The sequence below is a fragment of the Mixophyes fleayi genome, chromosome 3, assembly GCF_038048845.1.
Source record: "Mixophyes fleayi isolate aMixFle1 chromosome 3, aMixFle1.hap1, whole genome shotgun sequence".
Classification (NCBI taxonomy): domain Eukaryota; kingdom Metazoa; phylum Chordata; class Amphibia; order Anura; family Limnodynastidae; genus Mixophyes; species Mixophyes fleayi.
Window position 1 is genome coordinate 284589186 of NC_134404.1, and position 19999 is coordinate 284609184.

The 19999-nt window shown below is 44.5% G+C and overlaps 49 non-coding genes across 49 annotated transcripts; all 49 read right to left on the reverse strand.

Moving 5' to 3' along the window:
- Positions 1–199: 199 nt before the first annotated feature.
- Positions 200–315, reverse strand: LOC142147053 (U5 spliceosomal RNA). The gene has a single exon (XR_012690215.1). It is a non-coding gene; the product is annotated as a U5 spliceosomal RNA (small nuclear RNA).
- A 291-nt stretch (positions 316–606) lies between these two features.
- On the reverse strand, positions 607–722 carry LOC142147054 (U5 spliceosomal RNA). The gene has a single exon (XR_012690216.1). It is a non-coding gene; the product is annotated as a U5 spliceosomal RNA (small nuclear RNA).
- A 294-nt stretch (positions 723–1016) lies between these two features.
- LOC142147055 (U5 spliceosomal RNA) lies at positions 1017–1132 on the reverse strand. The gene has a single exon (XR_012690217.1). It is a non-coding gene; the product is annotated as a U5 spliceosomal RNA (small nuclear RNA).
- A 291-nt stretch (positions 1133–1423) lies between these two features.
- Positions 1424–1539, reverse strand: LOC142147056 (U5 spliceosomal RNA). Its single transcript, XR_012690218.1, has one exon. It is a non-coding gene; the product is annotated as a U5 spliceosomal RNA (small nuclear RNA).
- A 294-nt stretch (positions 1540–1833) lies between these two features.
- On the reverse strand, positions 1834–1948 carry LOC142147527 (U5 spliceosomal RNA). The gene has a single exon (XR_012690670.1). It is a non-coding gene; the product is annotated as a U5 spliceosomal RNA (small nuclear RNA).
- A 291-nt stretch (positions 1949–2239) lies between these two features.
- LOC142147058 (U5 spliceosomal RNA) lies at positions 2240–2355 on the reverse strand. The gene has a single exon (XR_012690219.1). It is a non-coding gene; the product is annotated as a U5 spliceosomal RNA (small nuclear RNA).
- Positions 2356–2649: 294 nt separating this feature from the next.
- On the reverse strand, positions 2650–2765 carry LOC142147059 (U5 spliceosomal RNA). The gene has a single exon (XR_012690220.1). It is a non-coding gene; the product is annotated as a U5 spliceosomal RNA (small nuclear RNA).
- A 291-nt stretch (positions 2766–3056) lies between these two features.
- LOC142147401 (U5 spliceosomal RNA) lies at positions 3057–3172 on the reverse strand. Its single transcript, XR_012690550.1, has one exon. It is a non-coding gene; the product is annotated as a U5 spliceosomal RNA (small nuclear RNA).
- Positions 3173–3466: 294 nt separating this feature from the next.
- LOC142147528 (U5 spliceosomal RNA) lies at positions 3467–3581 on the reverse strand. The gene has a single exon (XR_012690671.1). It is a non-coding gene; the product is annotated as a U5 spliceosomal RNA (small nuclear RNA).
- A 290-nt stretch (positions 3582–3871) lies between these two features.
- On the reverse strand, positions 3872–3987 carry LOC142147411 (U5 spliceosomal RNA). Its single transcript, XR_012690560.1, has one exon. It is a non-coding gene; the product is annotated as a U5 spliceosomal RNA (small nuclear RNA).
- Positions 3988–4281: 294 nt separating this feature from the next.
- LOC142147061 (U5 spliceosomal RNA) lies at positions 4282–4397 on the reverse strand. The gene has a single exon (XR_012690222.1). It is a non-coding gene; the product is annotated as a U5 spliceosomal RNA (small nuclear RNA).
- A 291-nt stretch (positions 4398–4688) lies between these two features.
- LOC142147062 (U5 spliceosomal RNA) lies at positions 4689–4804 on the reverse strand. Its single transcript, XR_012690223.1, has one exon. It is a non-coding gene; the product is annotated as a U5 spliceosomal RNA (small nuclear RNA).
- A 294-nt stretch (positions 4805–5098) lies between these two features.
- Positions 5099–5213, reverse strand: LOC142147530 (U5 spliceosomal RNA). The gene has a single exon (XR_012690673.1). It is a non-coding gene; the product is annotated as a U5 spliceosomal RNA (small nuclear RNA).
- Positions 5214–5504: 291 nt separating this feature from the next.
- LOC142147063 (U5 spliceosomal RNA) lies at positions 5505–5620 on the reverse strand. Its single transcript, XR_012690224.1, has one exon. It is a non-coding gene; the product is annotated as a U5 spliceosomal RNA (small nuclear RNA).
- Positions 5621–5914: 294 nt separating this feature from the next.
- On the reverse strand, positions 5915–6030 carry LOC142147064 (U5 spliceosomal RNA). Its single transcript, XR_012690225.1, has one exon. It is a non-coding gene; the product is annotated as a U5 spliceosomal RNA (small nuclear RNA).
- A 291-nt stretch (positions 6031–6321) lies between these two features.
- On the reverse strand, positions 6322–6437 carry LOC142147402 (U5 spliceosomal RNA). Its single transcript, XR_012690551.1, has one exon. It is a non-coding gene; the product is annotated as a U5 spliceosomal RNA (small nuclear RNA).
- Positions 6438–6731: 294 nt separating this feature from the next.
- LOC142147531 (U5 spliceosomal RNA) lies at positions 6732–6846 on the reverse strand. Its single transcript, XR_012690674.1, has one exon. It is a non-coding gene; the product is annotated as a U5 spliceosomal RNA (small nuclear RNA).
- A 290-nt stretch (positions 6847–7136) lies between these two features.
- On the reverse strand, positions 7137–7252 carry LOC142147413 (U5 spliceosomal RNA). Its single transcript, XR_012690562.1, has one exon. It is a non-coding gene; the product is annotated as a U5 spliceosomal RNA (small nuclear RNA).
- A 294-nt stretch (positions 7253–7546) lies between these two features.
- On the reverse strand, positions 7547–7662 carry LOC142147065 (U5 spliceosomal RNA). Its single transcript, XR_012690226.1, has one exon. It is a non-coding gene; the product is annotated as a U5 spliceosomal RNA (small nuclear RNA).
- Positions 7663–7954: 292 nt separating this feature from the next.
- LOC142147525 (U5 spliceosomal RNA) lies at positions 7955–8070 on the reverse strand. Its single transcript, XR_012690668.1, has one exon. It is a non-coding gene; the product is annotated as a U5 spliceosomal RNA (small nuclear RNA).
- Positions 8071–8364: 294 nt separating this feature from the next.
- LOC142147590 (U5 spliceosomal RNA) lies at positions 8365–8480 on the reverse strand. Its single transcript, XR_012690731.1, has one exon. It is a non-coding gene; the product is annotated as a U5 spliceosomal RNA (small nuclear RNA).
- A 294-nt stretch (positions 8481–8774) lies between these two features.
- On the reverse strand, positions 8775–8890 carry LOC142147067 (U5 spliceosomal RNA). The gene has a single exon (XR_012690228.1). It is a non-coding gene; the product is annotated as a U5 spliceosomal RNA (small nuclear RNA).
- A 294-nt stretch (positions 8891–9184) lies between these two features.
- On the reverse strand, positions 9185–9300 carry LOC142147068 (U5 spliceosomal RNA). The gene has a single exon (XR_012690229.1). It is a non-coding gene; the product is annotated as a U5 spliceosomal RNA (small nuclear RNA).
- Positions 9301–9591: 291 nt separating this feature from the next.
- LOC142147437 (U5 spliceosomal RNA) lies at positions 9592–9707 on the reverse strand. The gene has a single exon (XR_012690584.1). It is a non-coding gene; the product is annotated as a U5 spliceosomal RNA (small nuclear RNA).
- A 294-nt stretch (positions 9708–10001) lies between these two features.
- LOC142147069 (U5 spliceosomal RNA) lies at positions 10002–10117 on the reverse strand. Its single transcript, XR_012690230.1, has one exon. It is a non-coding gene; the product is annotated as a U5 spliceosomal RNA (small nuclear RNA).
- Positions 10118–10408: 291 nt separating this feature from the next.
- LOC142147357 (U5 spliceosomal RNA) lies at positions 10409–10524 on the reverse strand. The gene has a single exon (XR_012690507.1). It is a non-coding gene; the product is annotated as a U5 spliceosomal RNA (small nuclear RNA).
- Positions 10525–10815: 291 nt separating this feature from the next.
- Positions 10816–10931, reverse strand: LOC142147070 (U5 spliceosomal RNA). The gene has a single exon (XR_012690231.1). It is a non-coding gene; the product is annotated as a U5 spliceosomal RNA (small nuclear RNA).
- A 291-nt stretch (positions 10932–11222) lies between these two features.
- On the reverse strand, positions 11223–11338 carry LOC142147438 (U5 spliceosomal RNA). The gene has a single exon (XR_012690585.1). It is a non-coding gene; the product is annotated as a U5 spliceosomal RNA (small nuclear RNA).
- A 294-nt stretch (positions 11339–11632) lies between these two features.
- LOC142147071 (U5 spliceosomal RNA) lies at positions 11633–11748 on the reverse strand. Its single transcript, XR_012690232.1, has one exon. It is a non-coding gene; the product is annotated as a U5 spliceosomal RNA (small nuclear RNA).
- A 291-nt stretch (positions 11749–12039) lies between these two features.
- LOC142147358 (U5 spliceosomal RNA) lies at positions 12040–12155 on the reverse strand. Its single transcript, XR_012690508.1, has one exon. It is a non-coding gene; the product is annotated as a U5 spliceosomal RNA (small nuclear RNA).
- A 291-nt stretch (positions 12156–12446) lies between these two features.
- Positions 12447–12562, reverse strand: LOC142147074 (U5 spliceosomal RNA). Its single transcript, XR_012690234.1, has one exon. It is a non-coding gene; the product is annotated as a U5 spliceosomal RNA (small nuclear RNA).
- Positions 12563–12853: 291 nt separating this feature from the next.
- Positions 12854–12969, reverse strand: LOC142147075 (U5 spliceosomal RNA). The gene has a single exon (XR_012690235.1). It is a non-coding gene; the product is annotated as a U5 spliceosomal RNA (small nuclear RNA).
- Positions 12970–13263: 294 nt separating this feature from the next.
- On the reverse strand, positions 13264–13379 carry LOC142147076 (U5 spliceosomal RNA). Its single transcript, XR_012690236.1, has one exon. It is a non-coding gene; the product is annotated as a U5 spliceosomal RNA (small nuclear RNA).
- Positions 13380–13673: 294 nt separating this feature from the next.
- Positions 13674–13789, reverse strand: LOC142147414 (U5 spliceosomal RNA). Its single transcript, XR_012690563.1, has one exon. It is a non-coding gene; the product is annotated as a U5 spliceosomal RNA (small nuclear RNA).
- A 293-nt stretch (positions 13790–14082) lies between these two features.
- Positions 14083–14198, reverse strand: LOC142147513 (U5 spliceosomal RNA). Its single transcript, XR_012690657.1, has one exon. It is a non-coding gene; the product is annotated as a U5 spliceosomal RNA (small nuclear RNA).
- Positions 14199–14492: 294 nt separating this feature from the next.
- Positions 14493–14608, reverse strand: LOC142147415 (U5 spliceosomal RNA). The gene has a single exon (XR_012690564.1). It is a non-coding gene; the product is annotated as a U5 spliceosomal RNA (small nuclear RNA).
- A 294-nt stretch (positions 14609–14902) lies between these two features.
- LOC142147538 (U5 spliceosomal RNA) lies at positions 14903–15018 on the reverse strand. Its single transcript, XR_012690681.1, has one exon. It is a non-coding gene; the product is annotated as a U5 spliceosomal RNA (small nuclear RNA).
- A 291-nt stretch (positions 15019–15309) lies between these two features.
- LOC142147077 (U5 spliceosomal RNA) lies at positions 15310–15425 on the reverse strand. The gene has a single exon (XR_012690237.1). It is a non-coding gene; the product is annotated as a U5 spliceosomal RNA (small nuclear RNA).
- Positions 15426–15716: 291 nt separating this feature from the next.
- Positions 15717–15832, reverse strand: LOC142147078 (U5 spliceosomal RNA). Its single transcript, XR_012690238.1, has one exon. It is a non-coding gene; the product is annotated as a U5 spliceosomal RNA (small nuclear RNA).
- Positions 15833–16126: 294 nt separating this feature from the next.
- LOC142147079 (U5 spliceosomal RNA) lies at positions 16127–16242 on the reverse strand. The gene has a single exon (XR_012690239.1). It is a non-coding gene; the product is annotated as a U5 spliceosomal RNA (small nuclear RNA).
- A 291-nt stretch (positions 16243–16533) lies between these two features.
- On the reverse strand, positions 16534–16648 carry LOC142147595 (U5 spliceosomal RNA). The gene has a single exon (XR_012690736.1). It is a non-coding gene; the product is annotated as a U5 spliceosomal RNA (small nuclear RNA).
- A 291-nt stretch (positions 16649–16939) lies between these two features.
- LOC142147080 (U5 spliceosomal RNA) lies at positions 16940–17055 on the reverse strand. The gene has a single exon (XR_012690240.1). It is a non-coding gene; the product is annotated as a U5 spliceosomal RNA (small nuclear RNA).
- A 291-nt stretch (positions 17056–17346) lies between these two features.
- On the reverse strand, positions 17347–17462 carry LOC142147081 (U5 spliceosomal RNA). The gene has a single exon (XR_012690241.1). It is a non-coding gene; the product is annotated as a U5 spliceosomal RNA (small nuclear RNA).
- Positions 17463–17756: 294 nt separating this feature from the next.
- LOC142147082 (U5 spliceosomal RNA) lies at positions 17757–17872 on the reverse strand. The gene has a single exon (XR_012690242.1). It is a non-coding gene; the product is annotated as a U5 spliceosomal RNA (small nuclear RNA).
- A 294-nt stretch (positions 17873–18166) lies between these two features.
- On the reverse strand, positions 18167–18282 carry LOC142147083 (U5 spliceosomal RNA). The gene has a single exon (XR_012690243.1). It is a non-coding gene; the product is annotated as a U5 spliceosomal RNA (small nuclear RNA).
- Positions 18283–18576: 294 nt separating this feature from the next.
- Positions 18577–18692, reverse strand: LOC142147416 (U5 spliceosomal RNA). The gene has a single exon (XR_012690565.1). It is a non-coding gene; the product is annotated as a U5 spliceosomal RNA (small nuclear RNA).
- A 291-nt stretch (positions 18693–18983) lies between these two features.
- On the reverse strand, positions 18984–19099 carry LOC142147085 (U5 spliceosomal RNA). Its single transcript, XR_012690245.1, has one exon. It is a non-coding gene; the product is annotated as a U5 spliceosomal RNA (small nuclear RNA).
- Positions 19100–19393: 294 nt separating this feature from the next.
- Positions 19394–19509, reverse strand: LOC142147333 (U5 spliceosomal RNA). The gene has a single exon (XR_012690484.1). It is a non-coding gene; the product is annotated as a U5 spliceosomal RNA (small nuclear RNA).
- Positions 19510–19803: 294 nt separating this feature from the next.
- On the reverse strand, positions 19804–19919 carry LOC142147086 (U5 spliceosomal RNA). The gene has a single exon (XR_012690246.1). It is a non-coding gene; the product is annotated as a U5 spliceosomal RNA (small nuclear RNA).
- Positions 19920–19999: the final 80 nt, after the last annotated feature.

Genomic DNA, 19999 nt, shown 5'->3' on the forward strand with positions numbered 1-19999 from the left:
CATCTCAGGCTCCACCTTGCCTTGCTCCATATGCAGCTTTCACCCTCTTTTCCATGTGCTTATGGCTCTTTCAAGGAATGAACACTGTCAAAAAAAGCATTTCTGATCAAAAGGAGGCAGTCACTTAGTATGCAAATGAGCCCTCATCCAGGCTTAGAAATGGTGAGCAAGTTTACTTTATCTTTATACATCAAAATGAAACCCCAGTCAGATGGGGCATGCAAAAATTGAGTTAAAACTCAGTTTTGCTCCTCTCCACGGAAATCTTTAGTAAAAGGCGAAAGATTTGTGCGTTCTGAAGAGAAACCAGAGCATGACCAAGAGTCCACTTCTTGTCTGGGTGCAGTGCCAGCAGTCCTGGTTCACCTGAGAGTGAGCACCCAGCTCTGAAGAAAGAATTGCAGGTGCATCTCAGGCTCCACCTTGCCTTGCTCCATATGCAGCTTTCACCCTCTTTTCCATGTGCTTATGGCTCTTTCAAGGAATGAACACTCTCAAAAAAAGCAATTCTGATCAAAAGGAGGCAGTCACTTAGTATGCAAATGAGCCCTCATCCAGGCTTAGAAATGGGGAGCAAGTTTACTTTATCTTTATACATCAAAATGAAACCCCAGTCAGATGGGGCATGCAAAAATTGAGTTAAAACTCAGTTTTGCTCCTCTCCACGGAAATCTTTAGTAAAAGGCGAAAGATTTGTGCGTTCTGAAGAGAAACCAGAGCATGACCAAGAGTCCACTTCTTGTCTGGGTGCAGTGCCAGCAGTCCTGGTTCACCTGAGAGAGAGCACCCAGCTCTGAAGAAAGAATTGCAGGTGCATCTCAGGCTCCACCTTGCCTTGCTCCATATGCAGCTTTCACCCTCTTTTTCTCCATGTGCTTATGGCTCTTTCAAGGAATGAACACTGTCAAAAAAAGCATTTCTGATCAAAAGGAGGCAGTCACTTAGTATGCAAATGAGCCCTCATCCAGGCTTAGAAATGGTGAGCAAGTTTACTTTATCTTTATACATGAAAATGAAACCCCAGTCAGATGGGGCATGCAAAAATTGAGTTAAAACTCAGTTTTGCTCCTCTCCACGGAAATCTTTAGTAAAAGGCGAAAGATTTGTGCGTTCTGAAGAGAAACCAGAGCATGACCAAGAGTCCACTTCTTGTCTGTGTGCAGTGCCAGCAGTCCTGGTTCACCTGAGAGTGAGCACCCAGCTCTGAAGAAAGAATTGCAGGTGCATCTCAGGCTCCACCTTGCCTTGCTCCATATGCAGCTTTCACCCTCTTTTCCATGTGCTTATGGCTCTTTCAAGGAACGAACACTGTCAAAAAAAGCATTTCTGATCAAAAGGAGGCAGTCACTTAGTATGCAAATGAGCCCTCATCCAGGCTTAGAAATGGTGAGCAAGTTTACTTTATCTTTATACATCAAAATGAAACCCCAGTCAGATGGGGCATGCAAAAATTGAGTTAAAACTCAGTTTTGCTCCTCTCCACGGAAATCTTTAGTAAAAGGCGAAAGATTTGTGCGTTCTGAAGAGAAACCAGAGCATGACCAAGAGTCCACTTCTTGTCTGGATGCAGTGCCAGCAGTCCTGGTTCACCTGAGAGAGAGCACCCAGCTCTGAAGAAAGAATTGCAGGTGCATCTCAGGCTCCACCTTGCCTTGCTCCATATGCAGCTTTCACCCTCTTTTTCTCCATGTGCTTATGGCTCTTTCAAGGAATGAACACTGTCAAAAAAAGCATTTCTGATCAAAAGGAGGCAGTCACTTAGTATGCAAATGAGCCCTCATCCAGGCTTAGAAATGGGGAGCAAGTTTACTTTATCTTTATACATGAAAATGAAACCCCAGTCAGATGGGGCATGCAAAATTGAGTTAAAACTCAGTTTTGCTCCTCTCCACGGAAATCTTTAGTAAAAGGCGAAAGATTTGTGCGTTCTGAAGAGAAACCAGAGCATGACCAAGAGTCCACTTCTTGTCTGGGTGCAGTGCCAGCAGTCCTGGTTCACCTGAGAGTGAGCACCCAGCTCTGAAGAAAGAATTGCAGGTGCATCTCAGGCTCCACCTTGCCTTGCTCCATATGCAGCTTTCACCCTCTTTTCCATGTGCTTATGGCTCTTTCAAGGAATGAACACTGTCAAAAAAAGCAATTCTGATCAAAAGGAGGCAGTCACTTAGTATGCAAATGAGCCCTCATCCAGGCTTAGAAATGGGGAGCAAGTTTACTTTATCTTTATACATGAAAATGAAACCCCAGTCAGATGGGGCATGCAAAAATTGAGTTAAAACTCAGTTTTGCTCCTCTCCACGGAAATCTTTAGTAAAAGGCGAAAGATTTGTGCGTTCTGAAGAGAAACCAGAGCATGACCAAGAGTCCACTTCTTGTCTGGGTGCAGTGCCAGCAGTCCTGGTTCACCTGAGAGAGAGCACCCAGCTCTGAAGAAAGAATTGCAGGTGCATCTCAGGCTCCACCTTGCCTTGCTCCATATGCAGCTTTCACCCTCTTTTTCTCCATGTGCTTATGGCTCTTTCAAGGAATGAACACTGTCAAAAAAAGCATTTCTGATCAAAAGGAGGCAGTCACTTAGTATGCAAATGAGCCCTCATCCAGGCTTAGAAATGGTGAGCAAGTTTACTTTATCTTTATACATGAAAATGAAACCCCAGTCAGATGGGGCATGCAAAAATTGAGTTAAAACTCAGTTTTGCTCCTCTCCACGGAAATCTTTAGTAAAAGGCGAAAGATTTGTGCGTTCTGAAGAGAAACCAGAGCATGACCAAGAGTCCACTTCTTGTCTGTGTGCAGTGCCAGCAGTCCTGGTTCACCTGAGAGTGAGCACCCAGCTCTGAAGAAAGAATTGCAGGTGCATCTCAGGCTCCACCTTGCCTTGCTCCATATGCAGCTTTCACCCTCTTTTCCATGTGCTTATGGCTCTTTCAAGGAACGAACACTGTCAAAAAAAGCATTTCTGATCAAAAGGAGGCAGTCACTTAGTATGCAAATGAGCCCTCATCCAGGCTTAGAAATGGTGAGCAAGTTTACTTTATCTTTATACATCAAAATGAAACCCCAGTCAGATGGGGCATGCAAAAATTGAGTTAAAACTCAGTTTTGCTCCTCTCCACGGAAATCTTTAGTAAAAGGCGAAAGATTTGTGCGTTCTGAAGAGACACCAGAGCATGACCAAGAGTCCACTTCTTGTCTGGATGCAGTGCCAGCAGTCCTGGTTCACCTGAGAGAGAGCACCCAGCTCTGAAGAAAGAATTGCAGGTGCATCTCAGGCTCCACCTTGCCTTGCTCCATATGCAGCTTTCACCCTCTTTTTCTCCATGTGCTTATGGCTCTTTCAAGGAATGAACACTGTCAAAAAAAGCATTTCTGATCAAAAGGAGGCAGTCACTTAGTATGCAAATGAGCCCTCATCCAGGCTTAGAAATGGGGAGCAAGTTTACTTTATCTTTATACATGAAAATGAAACCCCAGTCAGATGGGGCATGCAAAATTGAGTTAAAACTCAGTTTTGCTCCTCTCCACGGAAATCTTTAGTAAAAGGCGAAAGATTTGTGCGTTCTGAAGAGAAACCAGAGCATGACCAAAGTCCACTTCTTGTCTGGGTGCAGTGCCAGCAGTCCTGGTTCACCTGAGAGTGAGCACCCAGCTCTGAAGAAAGAATTGCAGGTGCATCTCAGGCTCCACCTTGCCTTGCTCCATATGCAGCTTTCACCCTCTTTTCCATGTGCTTATGGCTCTTTCAAGGAATGAACACTGTCAAAAAAAGCAATTCTGATCAAAAGGAGGCAGTCACTTAGTATGCAAATGAGCCCTCATCCAGGCTTAGAAATGGGGAGCAAGTTTACTTTATCTTTATACATGAAAATGAAACCCCAGTCAGATGGGGCATGCAAAAATTGAGTTAAAACTCAGTTTTGCTCCTCTCCACAGAAATCTTTAGTAAAAGGCGAAAGATTTGTGCGTTCTGAAGAGAAACCAGAGCATGACCAAGAGTCCACTTCTTGTCTGGGTGCAGTGCCAGCAGTCCTGGTTCACCTGAGAGTGAGCACCCAGCTCTGAAGAAAGAATTGCAGGTGCATCTCAGGCTCCACCTTGCCTTGCTCCATATGCAGCTTTCACCCTCTTTTTCTCCATGTGCTTATGGCTCTTTCAAGGAATGAACACTGTCAAAAAAAGCATTTCTGATCAAAAGGAGGCAGTCACTTAGTATGCAAATGAGCCCTCATCCAGGCTTAGAAATGGTGAGCAAGTTTACTTTATCTTTATACATGAAAATGAAACCCCAGTCAGATGGGGCATGCAAAAATTGAGTTAAAACTCAGTTTTGCTCCTCTCCACGGAAATCTTTAGTAAAAGGCGAAAGATTTGTGCGTTCTGAAGAGAAACCAGAGCATGACCAAGAGTCCACTTCTTGTCTGTGTGCAGTGCCAGCAGTCCTGGTTCACCTGAGAGTGAGCACCCAGCTCTGAAGAAAGAATTGCAGGTGCATCTCAGGCTCCACCTTGCCTTGCTCCATATGCAGCTTTCACCCTCTTTTCCATGTGCTTATGGCTCTTTCAAGGAACGAACACTGTCAAAAAAAGCATTTCTGATCAAAAGGAGGCAGTCACTTAGTATGCAAATGAGCCCTCATCCAGGCTTAGAAATGGTGAGCAAGTTTACTTTATCTTTATACATCAAAATGAAACCCCAGTCAGATGGGGCATGCAAAAATTGAGTTAAAACTCAGTTTTGCTCCTCTCCACGGAAATCTTTAGTAAAAGGCGAAAGATTTGTGCGTTCTGAAGAGAAACCAGAGCATGACCAAGAGTCCACTTCTTGTCTGGATGCAGTGCCAGCAGTCCTGGTTCACCTGAGAGAGAGCACCCAGCTCTGAAGAAAGAATTGCAGGTGCATCTCAGGCTCCACCTTGCCTTGCTCCATATGCAGCTTTCACCCTCTTTTTCTCCATGTGCTTATGGCTCTTTCAAGGAATGAACACTGTCAAAAAAAGCATTTCTGATCAAAAGGAGGCAGTCACTTAGTATGCAAATGAGCCCTCATCCAGGCTTAGAAATGGGGAGCAAGTTTACTTTATCTTTATACATGAAAATGAAACCCCAGTCAGATGGGGCATGCAAAATTGAGTTAAAACTCAGTTTTGCTCCTCTCCACGGAAATCTTTAGTAAAAGGCGAAAGATTTGTGCGTTCTGAAGAGAAACCAGAGCATGACCAAGAGTCCACTTCTTGTCTGGGTGCAGTGCCAGCAGTCCTGGTTCACCTGAGAGTGAGCACCCAGCTCTGAAGAAAGAATTGCAGGTGCATCTCAGGCTCCACCTTGCCTTGCTCCATATGCAGCTTTCACCCTCTTTTCCATGTGCTTATGGCTCTTTCAAGGAATGAACACTGTCAAAAAAAGCAATTCTGATCAAAAGGAGGCAGTCACTTAGTATGCAAATGAGCCCTCATCCAGGCTTAGAAATGGGGAGCAAGTTTACTTTATCTTTATACATGAAAATGAAACCCCAGTCAGATGGGGCATGCAAAAATTGAGTTAAAACTCAGTTTTGCTCCTCTCCACGGAAATCTTTAGTAAAAGGCGAAAGATTTGTGCGTTCTGAAGAGAAACCAGAGCATGACCAAGAGTCCACTTCTTGTCTGGGTGCAGTGCCAGCAGTCCTGGTTCACCTGAGAGAGAGCACCCAGCTCTGAAGAAAGAATTGCAGGTGCATCTCAGGCTCCACCTTGCCTTGCTCCATATGCAGCTTTCACCCTCTTTTTCTCCATGTGCTTATGGCTCTTTCAAGGAATGAACACTGTCAAAAAAAGCATTTCTGATCAAAAGGAGGCAGTCACTTAGTATGCAAATGAGCCCTCATCCAGGCTTAGAAATGGTGAGCAAGTTTACTTTATCTTTATACATGAAAATGAAACCCCAGTCAGATGGGGCATGCAAAAATTGAGTTAAAACTCAGTTTTGCTCCTCTCCACGGAAATCTTTAGTAAAAGGCGAAAGATTTGTGCGTTCTGAAGAGAAACCAGAGCATGACCAAGAGTCCACTTCTTGTCTGTGTGCAGTGCCAGCAGTCCTGGTTCACCTGAGAGTGAGCACCCAGCTCTGAAGAAAGAATTGCAGGTGCATCTCAGGCTCCACCTTGCCTTGCTCCATATGCAGCTTTCACCCTCTTTTCCATGTGCTTATGGCTCTTTCAAGGAACGAACACTGTCAAAAAAAGCATTTCTGATCAAAAGGAGGCAGTCACTTAGTATGCAAATGAGCCCTCATCCAGGCTTAGAAATGGTGAGCAAGTTTACTTTATCTTTATACATCAAAATGAAACCCCAGTCAGATGGGGCATGCAAAAATTGAGTTAAAACTCAGTTTTGCTCCTCTCCACGGAAATCTTTAGTAAAAGGCGAAAGATTTGTGCGTTCTGAAGAGACACCAGAGCATGACCAAGAGTCCACTTCTTGTCTGGATGCAGTGCCAGCAGTCCTGGTTCACCTGAGAGAGAGCACCCAGCTCTGAAGAAAGAATTGCAGGTGCATCTCAGGCTCCACCTTGCCTTGCTCCATATGCAGCTTTCACCCTCTTTTTCTCCATGTGCTTATGGCTCTTTCAAGGAATGAACACTGTCAAAAAAAGCATTTCTGATCAAAAGGAGGCAGTCACTTAGTATGCAAATGAGCCCTCATCCAGGCTTAGAAATGGGGAGCAAGTTTACTTTATCTTTATACATGAAAATGAAACCCCAGTCAGATGGGGCATGCAAAATTGAGTTAAAACTCAGTTTTGCTCCTCTCCACGGAAATCTTTAGTAAAAGGCGAAAGATTTGTGCGTTCTGAAGAGAAACCAGAGCATGACCAAAGTCCACTTCTTGTCTGGGTGCAGTGCCAGCAGTCCTGGTTCACCTGAGAGTGAGCACCCAGCTCTGAAGAAAGAATTGCAGGTGCATCTCAGGCTCCACCTTGCCTTGCTCCATATGCAGCTTTCACCCTCTTTTCCATGTGCTTATGGCTCTTTCAAGGAATGAACACTGTCAAAAAAAGCAATTCTGATCAAAAGGAGGCAGTCACTTAGTATGCAAATGAGCCCTCATCCAGGCTTAGAAATGGGGAGCAAGTTTACTTTATCTTTATACATGAAAATGAAACCCCAGTCAGATGGGGCATGCAAAAATTGAGTTAAAACTCAGTTTTGCTCCTCTCCACAGAAATCTTTAGTAAAAGGCGAAAGATTTGTGCGTTCTGAAGAGAAACCAGAGCATGACCAAGAGTCCACTTCTTGTCTGGGTGCAGTGCCAGCAGTCCTGGTTCACCTGAGAGTGAGCACCCAGCTCTGAAGAAAGAATTGCAGGTGCATCTCAGGCTCCACCTTGCCTTGCTCCATATGCAGCTTTCACCCTCTTTTTCTCCATGTGCTTATGGCTCTTTCAAGGAATGAACACTGTCAAAAAAAGCATTTCTGATCAAAAGGAGGCAGTCACTTAGTATGCAAATGAGCCCTCATCCAGGCTTAGAAATGGTGAGCAAGTTTACTTTATCTTTATACATCAAAATGAAACCCCAGTCAGATGGGGCATGCAAAAATTGAGTTAAAACTCAGTTTTGCTCCTCTCCACGGAAATCTTTAGTAAAAGGCGAAAGATTTGTGCGTTCTGAAGAGAAACCAGAGCATGACCAAGAGTCCACTTCTTGTCTGGGTGCAGTGCCAGCAATCCTGGTTCACCTGAGAGTGAGCACCCAGCTCTGAAGAAAGAATTGCAGGTGCATCTCAGGCTCCACCTTGCCTTGCTCCATATGCAGCTTTCACCCTCTTTTCCATGTGCTTATGGCTCTTTCAAGGAACGAACACTGTCAAAAAAAAGCATTTCTGATCAAAAGGAGGCAGTCACTTAGTATGCAAATGAGCCCTCATCCAGGCTTAGAAATGGTGAGCAAGTTTACTTTATCTTTATACATCAAAATGAAACCCCAGTCAGATGGGGCATGCAAAAATTGAGTTAAAACTCAGTTTTGCTCGTCTCCACGGAAATCTTTAGTAAAAGGCGAAAGATTTGTGCGTTCTGAAGAGAAACCAGAGCATGACCAAGAGTCCACTTCTTGTCTGGGTGCAGTGCCAGCAGTCCTGGTTCACCTGAGAGTGAGCACCCAGCTCTGAAGAAAGAATTGCAGGTGCATCTCACGCTCCACCTTGCCTTGCTCCATATGCAGCTTTCACCCTCTTTTTCTCCATGTGCTTATGGCTCTTTCATGGAATGAACACTGTCAAAAAAAGCATTTCTGATCAAAAGGAGGCAGTCACTTAGTATGCAAATGAGCCCTCATCCAGGCTTAGAAATGGTGAGCAAGTTTACTTTATCTTTATACATCAAAATGAAACCCCAGTCAGATGGGGCATGCAAAAATTGAGTTAAAACTCAGTTTTGCTCCTCTCCACAGAAAGCTTTAGTAAAAGGCGAAAGATTTGTGCGTTCTGAAGAGAAACCAGAACATGACCAAGAGTCCACTTCTTGTCTGGGTGCAGTGCCAGCAGTCCTGGTTCACCTGAGAGTGAGCACCCAGCTCTGAAGAAAGAATTGCAGGTGCATCTCAGGCTTCACCTTGCCTTGCTCCATATGCAGCTTTCACACTCTTTTTCTCCATGTGCTTATGGCTCTTTCAAGGAATGAACACTGTCAAAAAAAGCATTTCTGATCAAAAGGAGGCAGTCACTTAGTATGCAAATGAGCCCTCATCCAGGCTTAGAAATGGTGAGCAAGTTTACTTTATCTTTATACATGAAAATGAAACCCCAGTCAGATGGGGCATGCAAAAATTGAGTTAAAACTCAGTTTTGCTCCTCTCCACGGAAATCTTTAGTAAAAGGCGAAAGATTTGTGCGTTCTGAAGAGAAACCAGAGCATGACCAAGAGTCCACTTCTTGTCTGGGTGCAGTGCCAGCAGTCCTGGTTCACCTGAGAGTGAGCACCCAGCTCTGAAGAAAGAATTGCAGGTGCATCTCAGGCTCCACCTTGCCTTGCTCCATATGCAGCTTTCACCCTCTTTTTCTCCATGTGCTTATGGCTCTTTCAAGGAATGAACACTGTCAAAAAAAGCATTTCTGATCAAAAGGAGGCAGTCACTTAGTATGCAAATGAGCCCTCATCCAGGCTTAGAAATGGTGAGCAAGTTTACTTTATCTTTATACATCAAAATGAAACCCCAGTCAGATGGGGCATGCAAAAATTGAGTTAAAACTCAGTTTTGCTCCTCTCCACGGAAATCTTTAGTAAAAGGCGAAAGATTTGTGCGTTCTGAAGAGAAACCAGAGCATGACCAAGAGTCCACTTCTTGTCTGGGTGCAGTGCCAGCAGTCCTGGTTCACCTGAGAGTGAGCACCCAGCTCTGAAGAAAGAATTGCAGGTGCATCTCAGGCTCCACCTTGCCTTGCTCCATATGCAGCTTTCACCCTCTTTTCCATGTGCTTATGGCTCTTTCAAGGAATGAACACTGTCAAAAAAAGCAATTCTGATCAAAAGGAGGCAGTCACTTAGTATGCAAATGAGCCCTCATCCAGGCTTAGAAATGGGGAGCAAGTTTACTTTATCTTTATACATCAAAATGAAACCCCAGTCAGATGGGGCATGCACAAATTGAGTTAAAACTCAGTTTTGCTCCTCTCCACGGAAATCTTTAGTAAAAGGCGAAAGATTTGTGCGTTCTGAAGAGAAACCAGAGCATGACCAAGAGTCCACTTCTTGTCTGGGTGCAGTGCCAGCAGTCCTGGTTCACCTGAGAGAGAGCACCCAGCTATGAAGAAAGAATTGCAGGTGCATCTCAGGCTCCACCTTGCCTTGCTCCATATGCAGCTTTCACCCTCTTTTTCTCCATGTGCTTATGGCTCTTTCAAGGAATGAACACTGTCAAAAAAAGCATTTCTGATCAAAAGGAGGCAGTCACTTAGTATGCAAATGAGCCCTCATCCAGGCTTAGAAATGGTGAGCAAGTTTACTTTATCTTTATACATGAAAATGAAACCCCAGTCAGATGGGGCATGCAAAAATTGAGTTAAAACTCAGTTTTGCTCCTCTCCACGGAAATCTTTAGTAAAAGGCGAAAGATTTGTGCGTTCTGAAGAGAAACCAGAGCATGACCAAGAGTCCACTTCTTGTCTGGGTGCAGTGCCAGCAGTCCTGGTTCACCTGAGAGTGAGCACCCAGCTCTGAAGAAAGAATTGCAGGTGCATCTCAGGCTCCACCTTGCCTTGCTCCATATGCAGCTTTCACCCTCTTTTCCATGTGCTTATGGCTCTTTCAAGGAACGAACACTGTCAAAAAAAGCATTTCTGATCAAAAGGAGGCAGTCACTTAGTATGCAAATGAGCCCTCATCCAGGCTTAGAAATGGTGAGCAAGTTTACTTTATCTTTATACATCAAAATGAAACCCCAGTCAGATGGGGCATGCAAAAATTGAGTTAAAACTCAGTTTTGCTCCTCTCCACGGAAATCTTTAGTAAAAGGCGAAAGATTTGTGCGTTCTGAAGAGAAACCAGAACATGACCAAGAGTCCACTTCTTGTCTGGGTGCAGTGCCAGCAGTCCTGGTTCACCTGAGAGTGAGCACCCAGCTCTGAAGAAAGAATTGCAGGTGCATCTCAGGCTCCACCTTGCCTTGCTCCATATGCAGCTTTCACCCTCTTTTCCATGTGCTTATGGCTCTTTCAAGGAATGAACACTGTCAAAAAAAGCAATTCTGATCAAAAGGAGGCAGTCACTTAGTATGCAAATGAGCCCTCATCCAGGCTTAGAAATGGGGAGCAAGTTTACTTTATCTTTATACATGAAAATGAAACCCCAGTCAGATGGGGCATGCAAAAATTGAGTTAAAACTCAGTTTTGCTCCTCTCCACGGAAATCTTTAGTAAAAGGCGAAAGATTTGTGCGTTCTGAAGAGAAACCAGAGCATGACCAAGAGTCCACTTCTTGTCTGGGTGCAGTGCCAGCAGTCCTGGTTCACCTGAGAGTGAGCACCCAGCTCTGAAGAAAGAATTGCAGGTGCATCTCAGGCTCCACCTTGCCTTGCTCCATATGCAGCTTTCACCCTCTTTTCCATGTGCTTATGGCTCTTTCAAGGAATGAACACTGTCAAAAAAAGCAATTCTGATCAAAAGGAGGCAGTCACTTAGTATGCAAATGAGCCCTCATCCAGGCTTAGAAATGGGGAGCAAGTTTACTTTATCTTTATACATCAAAATGAAACCCCAGTCAGATGGGGCATGCACAAATTGAGTTAAAACTCAGTTTTGCTCCTCTCCACGGAAATCTTTAGTAAAAGGCGAAAGATTTGTGCGTTCTGAAGAGAAACCAGAGCATGACCAAGAGTCCACTTCTTGTCTGGGTGCAGTGCCAGCAGTCCTGGTTCACCTGAGAGAGAGCACCCAGCTATGAAGAAAGAATTGCAGGTGCATCTCAGGCTCCACCTTGCCTTGCTCCATATGCAGCTTTCACCCTCTTTTTCTCCATGTGCTTATGGCTCTTTCAAGGAATGAACACTGTCAAAAAAAGCATTTCTGATCAAAAGGAGGCAGTCACTTAGTATGCAAATGAGCCCTCATCCAGGCTTAGAAATGGTGAGCAAGTTTACTTTATCTTTATACATGAAAATGAAACCCCAGTCAGATGGGGCATGCAAAAATTGAGTTAAAACTCAGTTTTGCTCCTCTCCACGGAAATCTTTAGTAAAAGGCGAAAGATTTGTGCGTTCTGAAGAGAAACCAGAGCATGACCAAGAGTCCACTTCTTGTCTGGGTGCAGTGCCAGCAGTCCTGGTTCACCTGAGAGTGAGCACCCAGCTCTGAAGAAAGAATTGCAGGTGCATCTCAGGCTCCACCTTGCCTTGCTCCATATGCAGCTTTCACCCTCTTTTCCATGTGCTTATGGCTCTTTCAAGGAACGAACACTGTCAAAACAAGCATTTCTGATCAAAAGGAGGCAGTCACTTAGTATGCAAATGAGCCCTCATCCAGGCTTAGAAATGGTGAGCAAGTTTACTTTATCTTTATACATCAAAATGAAACCCCAGTCAGATGGGGCATGCAAAAATTGAGTTAAAACTCAGTTTTGCTCCTCTCCACGGAAATCTTTAGTAAAAGGCGAAAGATTTGTGCGTTCTGAAGAGAAACCAGAACATGACCAAGAGTCCACTTCTTGTCTGGGTGCAGTGCCAGCAGTCCTGGTTCACCTGAGAGTGAGCACCCAGCTCTGAAGAAAGAATTGCAGGTGCATCTCAGGCTCCACCTTGCCTTGCTCCATATGCAGCTTTCACCCTCTTTTCCATGTGCTTATGGCTCTTTCAAGGAATGAACACTGTCAAAAAAAGCAATTCTGATCAAAAGGAGGCAGTCACTTAGTATGCAAATGAGCCCTCATCCAGGCTTAGAAATGGGGAGCAAGTTTACTTTATCTTTATACATGAAAATGAAACCCCAGTCAGATGGGGCATGCAAAAATTGAGTTAAAACTCAGTTTTGCTCCTCTCCACGGAAATCTTTAGTAAAAGGCGAAAGATTTGTGCGTTCTGAAGAGAAACCAGAGCATGACCAAGAGGCCACTTCTTGTCTGGGTGCAGTGCCAGCAGTCCTGGTTCACCTGAGAGTGAGCACCCAGCTCTGAAGAAAGAATTGCAGGTGCATCTCAGGCTCCACCTTGCCTTGCTCCATATGCAGCTTTCACCCTCTTTTCCATGTGCTTATGGCTCTTTCAAGGAATGAACACTGTCAAAAAAAGCATTTCTGATCAAAAGGAGGCAGTCACTTAGTATGCAAATGAGCCCTCATCCAGGCTTAGAAATGGGGAGCAAGTTTACTTTATCTTTATACATCAAAATGAAACCCCAGTCAGATGGGGCATGCAAAAATTGAGTTAAAACTCAGTTTTGCTCCTCTCCACGGAAATCTTTAGTAAAAGGCGAAAGATTTGTGCGTTCTGAAGAGAAACCAGAGCATGACCAAGAGTCCACTTCTTGTCTGGGTGCAGTGCCAGCAGTCCTGGTTCACCTGAGAGAGAGCACCCAGCTCTGAAGAAAGAATTGCAGGTGCATCTCAGGCTCCACCTTGCCTTGCTCCATATGCAGCTTTCACCCTCTTTTTCTCCATGTGCTTATGGCTCTTTCAAGGAACGAACACTGTCAAAAAAAGCATTTCTGATCAAAAGGAGGCAGTCACTTAGTATGCAAATGAGCCCTCATCCAGGCTTAGAAATGGTGAGCAAGTTTACTTTATCTTTATACATGAAAATGAAACCCCAGTCAGATGGGGCATGCAAAAATTGAGTTAAAACTCAGTTTTGCTCCTCTCCACGGAAATCTTTAGTAAAAGGCGAAAGATTTGTGCGTTCTGAAGAGAAACCAGAGCATGACTAAGAGTCCACTTCTTGTCTGGGTGCAGTGCCAGCAGTCCTGGTTCACCTGAGAGTGAGCACCCAGCTCTGAAGAAAGAATTGCAGGTGCATCTCAGGCTCCACCTTGCCTTGCTCCATATGCAGCTTTCACCCTCTTTTTCTCCATGTGCTTATGGCTCTTTCAAGGAATGAACACTGTCCAAAAAAGCATTTCTGATCAAAAGGAGGCAGTCACTTAGTATGCAAATGAGCCCTCATCCAGGCTTAGAAATGGTGAGCAAGTTTACTTTATCTTTATACATGAAAATGAAACCCCAGTCAGATGGGGCATGCAAAAATTGAGTTAAAACTCAGTTTTGCTCCTCTCCACAGAAATCTTTAGTAAAAGGCGAAAGATTTGTGCGTTCTGAAGAGAAACCAGAGCATGACCAAGAGTCCACTTCTTGTCTGGGTGCAGTGCCAGCAGTCCTGGTTCACCTGAGAGTGAGCACCCAGCTCTGAAGAAAGAATTGCAGGTGCATCTCAGGCTCCACCTTGCCTTGCTCCATATGCAGCTTTCACACTCTTTTTCTCCATGTGCTTATGGCTCTTTCAAGGAATGAACACTGTCAAAAAAAGCATTTCTGATCAAATGGAGGCAGTCACTTAGTATGCAAATGAACCCTCATCCAGGCTTAGAAATGGTGAGCAAGTTACTTTATCTTTATACATGAAAATGAAACCCCAGTCAGATGGGGCATGCAAAAATTGAGTTAAAACTCAGTTTTGCTCCTCTCCACGGAAAGCTTTAGTAAAAGGCGAAAGATTTGTGCGTTCTGAAGAGAAACCAGAGCATGACTAAGAGTCCACTTCTTGTCTGGGTGCAGTGCCAGCAGTCCTGGTTCACCTGAGAGTGAGCACCCAGCTCTGAAGAAAGAATTGCAGGTGCATCTCAGGCTCCACCTTGCCTTGCTCCATATGCAGCTTTCACCCTCTTTTTCTCCATGTGCTTATGGCTCTTTCAAGGAATGAACACTGTCCAAAAAAGCATTTCTGATCAAAAGGAGGCAGTCACTTAGTATGCAAATGAGCCCTCATCCAGGCTTAGAAATGGTGAGCAAGTTTACTTTATCTTTATACATGAAAATGAAACCCCAGTCAGATGGGGCATGCAAAAATTGAGTTAAAACTCAGTTTTGCTCCTCTCCACAGAAATCTTTAGTAAAAGGCGAAAGATTTGTGCGTTCTGAAGAGAAACCAGAGCATGACCAAGAGTCCACTTCTTGTCTGGGTGCAGTGCCAGCAGTCCTGGTTCACCTGAGAGTGAGCACCCAGCTCTGAAGAAAGAATTGCAGGTGCATCTCAGGCTCCACCTTGCCTTGCTCCATATGCAGCTTTCACACTCTTTTTCTCCATGTGCTTATGGCTCTTTCAAGGAATGAACACTGTCAAAAAAAGCATTTCTGATCAAATGGAGGCAGTCACTTAGTATGCAAATGAACCCTCATGCAGGCTTAGAAATGGTGAGCAAGTTTACTTTAACTTTATACATCAAAATGAAACCCCAGTCAGATGGGGCATGCAAAAATTGAGTTAAAACTCAGTTTTGCTGCTCTCCACAGAAATCTTTAGTAAAAGGCGAAAGATTTGTGCGTTCTGAAGAGAAACCAGAGCATGACCAAGAGTCCACTTCTTGTCTGGGTGCCGTGCCAGCAGTCCTGGTTCACCTGAGAGTGAGCACCCAGCTCTGAAGAAGGAATTGCAGGTGCATCTCAGGCTCCACCTTGCCTTGCTCCATATGCAGCTTTCACCCTCTTTTCCATGTGCTTATGGCTCTTTCAAGGAATGAACACTGTCAAAAAAAGCATTTCTGATCAAAAGGAGACAGTCACTTAGTATGCAAATGAGCCCTCATCCAGGCTTAGAAATGGTGAGCAAGTTTACTTTATCTTTATACATCAAAATGAAACCCCAGTCAGATGGGGCATGCAAAAATTGAGTTAAAACTCAGTTTTGCTCCTCTCCACGGAAATCTTTAGTAAAAGGCGAAAGATTTGTGCGTTCTGAAGAGAAACCAGAGCATGACCAAGAGTCCACTTCTTGTCTGGGTGCAGTGCCAGCAGTCCTGGTTCACCTGAGAGTGAGCACCCAGCTCTGAAGAAGGAATTGCAGGTGCATCTCAGGCTCCACCTTGCCTTGCTCCATATGCAGCTTTCACCCTCTTTTCCATGTGCTTATGGCTCTTTCAAGGAATGAACACTGTCAAAAAAAGCATTTCTGATCAAAAGGAGGCAGTCACTTAGTATGCAAATGAGCCCTCATCCAGGCTTAGAAATGGTGAGCAAGTTTACTTTATCTTTATACATGAAAATGAAACCCCAGTCAGATGGGGCATGCAAAAATTGAGTTAAAACTCAGTTTTGCTCCTCTCCACGGAAATCTTTAGTAAAAGGCGAAAGATTTGTGCGTTCTGAAGAGAAACCAGAGCATGACCAAGAGTCCACTTCTTGTCTGGGTGCAGTGCCAGCAGTCCTGGTTCACCTGAGAGAGAGCACCCAGCTCTGAAGAAAGAATTGCAGGTGCATCTCAGGCTCCACCTTGCCTTGCTCCATATGCAGCTTTCACCCTCTTTTTCTCCATGTGCTTATGGCTCTTTCAAGGAATGAACACTGTCAAAAAAAGCATTTCTGATCAAAAGGAGGCAGTCACTTAGTATGCAAATGAGCCCTCATCCAGGCTTAGAAATGGTGAGCAAGTTTACTTTATCTTTATACATGAAAATGAAACCCCAGTCAGATGGGGCATGCAAAAATTGAGTTAAAACTCAGTTTTGCTCCTCTCCACGGAAATCTTTAGTAAAAGGCGAAAGATTTGTGCGTTCTGAAGAGAAACCAGAGCATGACCAAGAGTCCACTTCTTGTCTGGGTGCAGTGCCAGCAGTCCTGGTTCACCTGAGAGTGAGCAGCCAGCTCTGAAGAAAGAATTGCAGGTGCATCTCAGGCTCCACCTTGCCTTGCTCCATATGCAGCTTTCACCCTCTTTTCCATGTGCTTATGGCTCTTTCAAGGAACGAACACTGTCAAAAAAAGCATTTCTGATCAAAAGGAGGCAGTCACTTAGTATGCAAATGAACCCTCATGCAGGCTTAGAAATGGTGAGCAAGTTTACTTTAACTTTATACATCAAAATGAAACCCCAGTCAGATGGGGCATGCAAAAATTGAGTTAAAACTAATTTTGCTGCTCTCCACAGAAATCTTTAGTAAAAGGCGAAAGATTTGTGCGTTCTGAAGAGAAACCAGAGCATGACCAAGAGTCCACTTCTTGTCTGGGTGCCGTGCCAGCAGTCCTGGTTCACCTGAGAGTGAGCACCCAGCTCTGAAGAAGGAATTGCAGGTGCATCTCAGGCTCCACCTTGCCTTGCTCCATATGCAGCTTTCACCCTCTTTTCCATGTGCTTATGGCTCTTTCAAGGAATGAACACTGTCAAAAAAAGCATTTCTGATCAAAAGGAGACAGTCACTTAGTATGCAAATGAGCCCTCATCCAGGCTTAGAAATGGTGAGCAAGTTTACTTTATCTTTATACATCAAAATGAAACCCCAGTCAGATGGGGCATGCAAAAATTGAGTTAAAACTCAGTTTTGCTCCTCTCCACGGAAATCTTTAGTAAAAGGCGAAAGATTTGTGCGTTCTGAAGAGAAACCAGAGCATGACCAAGAGTCCACTTCTTGTCTGGGTGCAGTGCCAGCAGTCCTGGTTCACCTGAGAGTGAGCACCCAGCTCTGAAGGAGGAATTGCAGGTGCATCTCAGGCTCCACCTTGCCTTGCTCCATATGCAGCTTTCAGCCTCTTTTCCATGTGCTTATGGCTCTTTCAAGGAATGAACACTGTCAAAAAAAGCATTTCTGATCAAAAGGAGGCAGTCACTTAGTATGCAAATGAGCCCTCATCCAGGCTTAGAAATGGTGAGCAAGTTTACTTTATCTTTATACATGAAAATGAAACCCCAGTCAGATGGGGCATGCAAAAATTGAGTTAAAACTCAGTTTTGCTCCTCTCCACGGAAATCTTTAGTAAAAGGCGAAAGATTTGTGCGTTCTGAAGAGAAACCAGAGCATGACCAAGAGTCCACTTCTTGTCTGGGTGCAGTGCCAGCAGTCCTGGTTCACCTGAGAGTGAGCACCCAGCTCTGAAGAAAGAATTGCAGGTGCATCTCAGGCTCCACCTTGCCTTGCTCCATATGCAGCTTTCACCCTCTTTTTCTCCATGTGCTTATGGCTCTTTCAAGGAATGAACACTGTCAAAAAAAGCATTTCTGATCAAAAGGAGGCAGTCACTTAGTATGCAAATGAGCCCTCATCCAGGCTTAGAAATGGTGAGCAAGTTTACTTTATCTTTATACATCAAAATGAAACCCCAGTCAGATGGGGCATGCAAAAATTGAGTTAAAACTCAGTTTTGCTCCTCTCCACGGAAATCTTTAGTAAAAGGCGAAAGATTTGTGCGTTCTGAAGAGAAACCAGAGCATGACCAAGAGTCCACTTCTTGTCTGGGTGCAGTGCCAGCAGTCCTGGTTCACCTGAGAGAGAGCACCCAGCTCTGAAGAAAGAATTGCAGGTGCATCTCAGGCTCCACCTTGCCTTGCTCCATATGCAGCTTTCACCCTCTTTTTCTCCATGTGCTTATGGCTCTTTCAAGGAATGAACACTGTCAAAAAAAGCATTTCTGATCAAAAGGAGGCAGTCACTTAGTATGCAAATGAGCCCTCATCCAGGCTTAGAAATGGTGAGCAAGTTTACTTTATCTTTATACATGAAAATGAAACCCCAGTCAGATGGGGCATGCAAAAATTGAGTTAAAACTCAGTTTTGCTCCTCTCCACGGAAATCTTTAGTAAAAGGCGAAAGATTTGTGCGTTCTGAAGAGAAACCAGAGCATGACCAAGAGTCCACTTCTTGTCTGGGTGCAGTGCCAGCAGTCCTGGTTCACCTGAGAGTGAGCACCCAGCTCTGAAGAAAGAATTGCAGGTGCATCTCAGGCTCCACCTTGCCTTGCTCCATATGCAGCTTTCACCCTCTTTTTCTCCATGTGCTTATGGCTCTTTCAAGGAATGAACACTGTCAAAAAAAGCAATTCTGATCAAAAGGAGGCAGTCACTTAGTATGCAAATGAGCCCTCATCCAGGCTTAGAAATGGGGAGCAAGTTTACTTTAACTTTATACATCAAAATGAAACCCCAGTCAGATGGGGCATGCAAAAATTGAGTTAAAACTCAGTTTTGCTCCTCTCCACAGAAATCTTTAGTAAAAGGCGAAAGATTTGTGCGTTCTGAAGAGAAACCAGAGCATGACCAAGAGTCCACTTCTTGTCTGGGTGCAGTGCCAGCAGTCCTGGTTCACCTGAGAGTGAGCACCCAGCTCTGAAGAAAGAATTGCAGGTGCATCTCAGGCTCCACCTTGCCTTGCTCCATATGCAGCTTTCACCCTCTTTTCCATGTGCTTATGGCTCTTTCAAGGAACGAACACTGTCAAAAAAAGCATTTCTGATCAAAAGGAGGCAGTCACTTAGTATGCAAATGAGCCATCATCCAGGCTTAGAAATGGTGAGCAAGTTTACTTTATCTTTATACATGAAAATGAAACCCCAGTCAGATGGGGCATGCAAAAATTGAGTTAAAACTCAGTTTTGCTCCTCTCCACGGAAATCTTTAGTAAAAGGCGAAAGATTTGTGCGTTCTGAAGAGAAACCAGAGCATGACCAAGAGTCCACTTCTTGTCTGGGTGCAGTGCCAGCAGTCCTGGTTCACCTGAGAGTGAGCACCCAGCTCTGAAGAAAGAATTGCAGGTGCATCTCAGGCTCCACCTTGCCTTGCTCCATATGCAGCTTTCACCCTCTTTTTCTCCATGTGCTTATGGCTCTTTCAAGGAATGAACACTGTCAAAAAAAGCATTTCTGATCAAAAGGAGGCAGTCACTTAGTATGCAAATGAGCCCTCATCCAGGCTTAGAAATGGTGAGCAAGTTTACTTTATCTTTATACATCAAAATGAAACCCCAGTCAGATGGGGCATGCAAAAATTGAGTTAAAACTCAGTTTTGCTCCTCTCCACGGAAATCTTTAGTAAAAGGCGAAAGATTTGTGCATTCTGAAGAGAAACCAGAGCATGACCAAGAGTCCACTTCTTGTCTGGGTGCAGTGCCAGCAGTCCTGGTTCACCTGAGAGAGAGCACCCAGCTCTGAAGAAAGAATTGCAGGTGCATCTCAGGCTCCACCTTGCCTTGCTCCATATGCAGCTTTCACCCTCTTTTTCTCCATGTGCTTATGGCTCTTTCAAGGAATGAACACTGTCAAAAAAAGCATTTCTGATCAAAAGGAGGCAGTCACTTAGTATGCAAATGAGCCCTCATCCAGGCTTAGAAATGGTGAGCAAGTTTACTTTATCTTTATACATGAAAATGAAACCCCAGTCAGATGGGGCATGCAAAAATTGAGTTAAAACTCAGTTTTGCTCCTCTCCACGGAAATCTTTAGTAAAAGGCGAAAGATTTGTGCGTTCTGAAGAGAAACCAGAGCATGACCAAGAGTCCACTTCTTGTCTGGGTGCAGTGCCAGCAGTCCTGGTTCACCTGAGAGTGAGCACCCAGCTCTGAAGAAA